Source organism: Nicotiana attenuata, unplaced genomic scaffold (genome assembly GCF_001879085.1).
Source record: "Nicotiana attenuata strain UT unplaced genomic scaffold, NIATTr2, whole genome shotgun sequence".
NCBI lineage: Eukaryota > Viridiplantae > Streptophyta > Magnoliopsida > Solanales > Solanaceae > Nicotiana > Nicotiana attenuata.
The window spans coordinates 311,627-318,912 of record NW_017671228.1 but is presented as its reverse complement, the minus strand read 5'-3'; positions in this window follow the sequence as shown (position 1 = coordinate 318,912).

The window sequence follows — 7,286 nt, the reverse complement described above, 5'->3', positions numbered from 1 at the left end:
GAAATTCACCGCATCTACGGAGCTTGATGAGCCTGGCCAACCCCGCTTCTGCGGTCCTCCATGTCGCATCTGCGGTTCCCAAGCCGCAGATGTAAAAATACAAGAAGCAGCAATGCTTCAGATGCTGCTACACTTCTCCGATCTTCCCGTCAACCATCCGAAATCACCCCGAGGCCCCAGGGACCTCAACCCAAAGCACCAACATCACCTAATACCCCATTCAAACTTGTGCCAATCCTTAAAACACCTAAAACAACATCGGAAACTCGAATTAATCACTGATTTAAGCCTAAGAACTTCATTTTCTCTCAAAACACGCTTTCGATCAAAAACCTAACCCAACCACGGCTGAATGACCTGAAATTTTACACACACATCCGAAATGACATGACGGAGCTACTGCAACTTCCGGAATTCCATTTCGAACCTCGGATCAAAATCTCACTATTGCACTGGAAACTTCAAAATTCGAACTTTCGGCATTTCAAGCCTAAATTAGCTACAAACCTCCAAAACACATTCTGAACACGCTCCCAACCCCGAAATCACCTAACAAAGCTAACGGAACCATCGGGTTTCCGTTCCGAGGCCGTCTTCACACTGTTCTGACTATGGACCATTTTCCAACACTTAAGCTCTCATTTAGGGACTAAGTGTCCCAGAACTCTTCGAAACTCAAAACCGAACGTCCCGGCAAATCAAAATGGCAGAAATAAACTTGGGGAAAGCAGTTAATAGGGGATCGAGGCGTTAATTCTTAAGACGACTGGCTGGGTCGTCACATCCTCCTACACTTAAACATTCGTTCATCCTCGAACGAGCATAAAGACATACATGAAGTAGTGAAAAGATGAGGGTAACTGCTGCGCATATCCTGCTCGGTCTCCCAGGTCGCCTTCTCGGCCGGCTGACCCCGCCACTGAACCTTTACTGAAGCAATGTTCTTTGACCTCAACTTTCTGATCTGCCTGTCCAATATAACCACTGGCTCCTCAGCATAGGATAGATCCTTGTCCAACTGGAATGAATTGAAATCCAACACGTGCGACGGGTCACCGTGATACCTCCGGAGCATCGAAACATGAAATACCGGATGAACCCCGGCCAAACTAGGAGGTAAGGCAATCTCATAAGCAACCTCCCCAACTCGCCTCAAAATCTCAAAAGGGCCAATAAACCTCGGACTCAACTTCCCTTTCTTCCCAAACCTCATGACGCCTTTCATAGGCGAAACCCGAAGCAGAACCCGCTCACCAACCATATACAAAACATCACGAACCTTCCTGTCCGCGTAGCTCTTCTATCTGGACTGGGCTGTACGGAGTCTATCCTGAATCATCTTAACCTTCTCCAATGCGTCCTGAACCAACTCTGTGCCCAATAGCCTGGCCTCACCCGGCTCAAACCAACCCACCGGAGATCTATACCTCCTACCATATAAAGCGTCATACGACGCCATCTGAATACTGGATTGATAACTGTTGTTGTAAGCAAACTCTACCAATGGCAAGAACTGATCTCAAGACCCTCGAAACTCAATCACACACGCACAAAGCATATCCTCAAGAATCTGAATAGTGCACTCGCATTGTCCGTTCCTCTGGGGGTGAAATGTTGTGCTCAACTCCACCCGAGTACCTAGCTCTTGCTGCACGGCTCTCCAGAACCGCGATGTGAACTGAGTACCTCTATCTGAAATAACGGAAACTGGAATACCATGCAGACGGACGATCTCCCGGATATAAATCTCCGCCAACCGCTCCGATGAATAAGTGGTACACACATGAATGAAATGAGCGGACTCGGTCAGCAAATCCACAATAACCCAAATGGCATCAAACTTCTTCAGGGTCCGTGGGAGTCCCGATACAAAGTCCATGGTGATGCGCTCCCATTTCCACTCCGGAATCTCTATCTGCTGAAGCAAACCACCCGGTCGCTGGTGCTCATACTTCACCTGCTGGCAGTTGAGGCATCTAGACACATACCCAACTATATCTTTCTTCATCCGCCTCCACCAATAGTGCTTCCCAAGTCCCGGTAAATCTTCGCGGCACCCGGATGGATGGTACCGCGAGCTATGGGCCTCTGCTAAAATTAACTCTCGAAGCTCACGACATTGGGCACACAAATTCGGCCCTGCATCCTCAATACCCCGTCATCTCCGATGGTCACATCTCTGGCGTCACCACGCTGAACCTTGTCCTTAAGGACAAGCAAATGAGGGTCGTCATACTGCCGCTCCCTGATACGATCAAATAAAGAAGACCGGGAAACCACACAAGCTAGAACCCGACTGGGCTCCGAAAGATCCAATATCACAAACTGGCTAGCTAAGGCCTGAACATCCATCGCCATAGGCCTCTCTGAAGCTGGTAAATATGCGAAACTCCCCAAACTCTCCGCCCGGCGACTCAAGGCATCCGCCACCACATTGGCCTTGCCCGGGTGATACAGAATAGTAATATCATAGTCCTTCAGCAACTCTAACCATCTCCTCTGGCACAAATTTAGATCCTTTTGCTTGAACAGTGCTGCAAACTACGGTGATCAGCATAGATCTCACAAGGCACACCGTACAAATAATGGTGCCAGATCTTCGAGGAATGAACAATAGCAGCTAACTCAAGATCATGGACAGGATAATTCTTCTCATGTATCTTCAACTGTCTGGACGCGTAGGCAATCACCCTACCATCCTGCATCAACACCGCTCCGAGGCCAACTCTCGAGGCATTATAATAAACAGTATAAGACACCGAACCGGTAGGCAATATCAAAATTGGGGTTGTAGTCAAAGCTGTCTTGAGCTTCTGAAAGCTCGCCTCACACTCCTCCGTCCACTGAAATGGGGCACCCTTCTGGGTCAATCTAGTCATAGGGGCCGCAATCGATGAAAATCCCTCCACAAAACGACGGTAGTAGCCCGCCAAACCAAGGAAACTGCGAATCTCTGTAGCTGAGGACGGCCTGGGCCAACTCTGCACGGCCTCTATCTTCCTCGGATCCACCCGAATGCCCTCACTCGAAACCACGTGGCCTAAGAATGCCACAGAACTCAACCAAAACTCACATTTTGAGAACTTTGCATATAACTTCTTCTCTCTCAGGGTCTGAAGCACGGTCCTCAGGTGCTGCTCATGATCTTCCCGACTCCGAGAATACACCAGAATATCATCAATAAAAACAATAACAAATGAGACGAGATATGACCTGAACACACTGTGCATCAAATGCATGAAAGCTGCTGGGGCATTGGTCAACCCAAATGACATAACAAGGAACTCGTAATGACCATACCGAGTCCTGAAGGCAGTCTTTGGGATATCTGGCTCCCGAATCTTCAACTGATGGTAACTTGAGCGCAAGTCAATCTTAGAAAACACATGTGCGCCCTGAAGCTGGTCAAACAGATCATCAATGCGAGGCAAAGGATAACAGTTCTTCACCGTAACCTTGTTCAACTGGCGATAATCAATGCACATACGCATGGAACCATCATTTTTCTTCACAAATAAGACAGGAGCACCCCACGGTGAAACACTGGGGCGAATAAAACCCTTATCAAGCAATTCCTGCAACTGATCCTTCAACTCAGGAGGAGCCATACGATACGGAGGAATGGAAATGGGCTAAGTGCCCGGCAACAGATCAATGCCAAAATCAATGTCTCTATCGGGCGGCATGCCCAGAAGATCAGCTGGAAACATATCGAGATAATCCCGTACCACTGGGACTGAATCAACGGAAGGGGTATCAGACTAACATCTCTCACAAAGCTAAGTAAGCAGCACACCTTATCAACCATACGCCGAGCTTTAAGGAAAGAGATAACTCTACTGGGAGTGTGATCTAAAGCACCACTCCACTCAATATGCGGTACACCTGGCATGGCCAGTGTCACGGTTTTGGCGTGACAATCAAGAATAGCATGATGGGGCGACAACCAGTCCATGCCCAAGATAATATCAAAATCAACCATGCTGAGTAATAATAAGTCAGCCCTGGTCTCAAAACCACCAAGAATAACCAAACATGACCGGTAAACGCGGTCCACAACAAGAGAATCTCCCACAGGAGTAGAAACATAAACGGGGGAACTCAAAGAATCCCGAGGTACCCCCAAATATGGAGCAAAGTAAGAAGACACATAAGAGTATGTGGAGCCTGGATCGAATAGAACCGATGCATCTCTGTGACAGACCAAGATAGTACCTATGATGACAGAATCGGAGGCGGCGGCCTCAGTACGGCCTGGAAGAGCATAATATCTAGCCTGGCCTCCCCCTCGAGGGCGACCTCTACCTCCTCGACCTCCACCTCTGGCTGGCTGGGCCGGTGGAGTGGCAGCTGGTGCTGGAACCATAGCCTGAGAGCTTTGCGGGGCCTGCTGTGGCTGAGGAGCCTGCGAAGGAGCACCCCTCCTGAGTCTGGGGCAATCTCTCACCATGTGGCGTGTGTCACTACACTCAAAACAAGCTCTGGGAAGACGTGGCGGCTGTGACTGGCTCGGGCCAGGTCTGCTGGACTGACCGCCGGAAGCACCCCGTGCAGGAGGCGCACTAGAGACTGGAGGTGCATAATAAGGCTCCTGAGACCTAGGTGGAGCTGGAATACCACTGGCTGCTAGAAGAGTTGAATGAACGGGGCAACCTATATGACCCCTACCATGACAACCTGCAGCTGGGGCACGGGCACCAGAAAAATGAACCGACTCTCGAGACCTCTTGGCCTCCCTCTCCTCCCTGTCCCTAGCATGCATACCCTCAATCCTCCTAGCAATACTCACCGCCTGCTGATAAGACACATCCGTCTCTAACTCACGAGCCATGCTAGATCTGATGCTGGGAATAAGCCCCTCAATGAACCGGCGAACCTTCTCACGGACTGAAGAAACCAAAGCTGGGGCATGTCTAGCCAAGTCAATGTAGCGGACAGCATACTCCGAGACAGTCATAGTACCCTGGCGCAAACGCTCAAACTCAACGCGCCAAGCATCCCTAAGACTATGGGGAACATACTCCCTCGTGAACATGTCTGAAAACTGAGCCCAAGTCAGGGAAGCTGACTCGTCCGGACTGTCTAACTCATAAGTACGCCACCACTAATAGGCGGCTCTTCAAAGCTGAAAAGTAGTGAAGGAAACGCCGCTCGATCCTGATATGCCCATAGTGCGGAGAATACGGTAGCACTCCTCCAGAAATCCCAAGGTATCCTCTGATGCTAACCCACTGAATACCAGAGGATCATATTTCTTGAACTTCTCAAGTCTCTGTTGCTCATTCTCTGAAGCTGCTGCCCTATCCTCGGGCTGAACTGGTACTGCAGCCAGTGCAGGTATAACCTCTGGGGCCTGCTCAACATGCACTCGCTGCTCAGGAGTGCGGGCGGCGGGAGTCTGTACTCCTCCCCCGGCCTGGGATGTGGCTGCAGCAAGGGGAAGCAACCCTGCCTGAGCCAGAGTGGTGTACATACTCATGAACTGTGCCAAAGTCTCCTGGAGTGCTGGAGTAGTAGTGGCAGACGTATCGGGTGTCTGGACTCCGGCTGGTACTGCTGGTGGTACCTCGGCGGCAGCTCGCGCGGGTGCTCTGGCTGCACCACGAGCGCGTTATCGGCCTCTACCCCGGCCCCGGCCTCTGACGGCTGCGGTAGGGGGCGCGGGTGCCTGATCATCTCGGGTAGCGCGTGTCTTCACCATCTGTGAGAGAATAGAAAGACAGAAGTTTAGTTGTGATGTCAAAATCTCGCACGACAAGGGAATCAAAAGAAGTGGAATTTTCCTAACAGTTACATAGCCTCCCGTAGATAAGTACAGACGTCTCCGTACCGATCAGCGAGACTCTAATAAACTGGCCTGTGTTCCGTGACTCCGATGAACCTAGAGCTCTGATACCAACTTGTCATGACCCCAGTTCGCCCTCCGTGAACATGTCGTGATGGCACCTAGTCCCTACGACTAGGTAAGCCTAACAATGCGGAAATAACATAAATTGCAGAAACAAATAATTAAGCTAAACAAACTAGAAGGGTAACTGTATATAAATGACGCTCGGCATATACAACCCAATAATGCGGAAGACTACAATATCATCCCAAAACCCGGAAACTCACGGGAACACAAGCTAACAGAAATTAATACACGGCTCTAACTCCGGAATGTCTAAAGCAAATGTACGAAAGGAAAAGCTAACTGCTAAAGCGAGAATAAGATAGAGACTCCTGGTCTGCAGACGCGGCAGATGTACCTCGAAGTCTCTGCTAGATCTCTCCGCCTCGAGAGTGATACGCCTGGGATAAAGTACCTGGATCTGCACATGAAAAACATGCGCAGAAGGGGCATGAGTACACCACAGCGGTACTCAGTAAGTGCCAAGCCTAACCTCAGTTGGGTAGTGGCGAGGAAGGTCAGGGCCCTATTGAGAATAAGCATAATAATAAATCTTGCAACAACATGAAATAAACGGAAGTAATGAGTACAGCTATGAAGTAAGACAGGTTATATAAGGCAACAATTAACACTCAGAGAATAAGACAACACAGAGTAAAACAGCTCAATACCAATACCAACAACGAGGATCTCCCAGGATACCGTCCTGTAGTCCTTTTCATCAACTGTCCAAGCATCTCCCGGGATACCGTCCCGTAGTCCATCATATGAGTATATCCGAAGGATGTCCCGGAATACCGTCCCGTAGTCCAGCTATCAAGGTGCAGGGGGATCTATCGGGAATCTAACCTGCAGTCCCAAATTAAATGTGCAGGGGGATCTACCGGGAATCTAACCCGTAGTCCCAAAGTAAATAAACAAGGGGGGAGCTACCGAAATCCCACATCCGTAGTCCCAATGTAAATACGCAGTCAAAACACGAAGAATATTCAGAAATGAAGCTCACAAAATACAAGGCAACAGGTAGTTCTAGCCTAACATGCTTCACGTAGTGCAAACAAGGCAACTTGAACAAATAGACAATTTAGAACAACTAAACATGCTTTTCTGTCTAACACTGTCTATAATTGCAAATAAAATAAAGCGGATAAGAAAGAAACTCAATCTAAATATTTAAAGTAAAATCGGACTTTTCAACAATTAGCTCAAGTACGCGCTCGTCACCTCACGTACAAGGCATTCAATTACCAAATATCATATCCTAAGGGGAAAGGTCCCCCACATAAGGTTAGAAGTCACTTACCTCAAACCGGCTCCAAGATCAACTCGAAACCACACCTTTGCCACGAGCATCCGACTCCAAATGGCCCAAATCTATTCAATTCAATTACATATC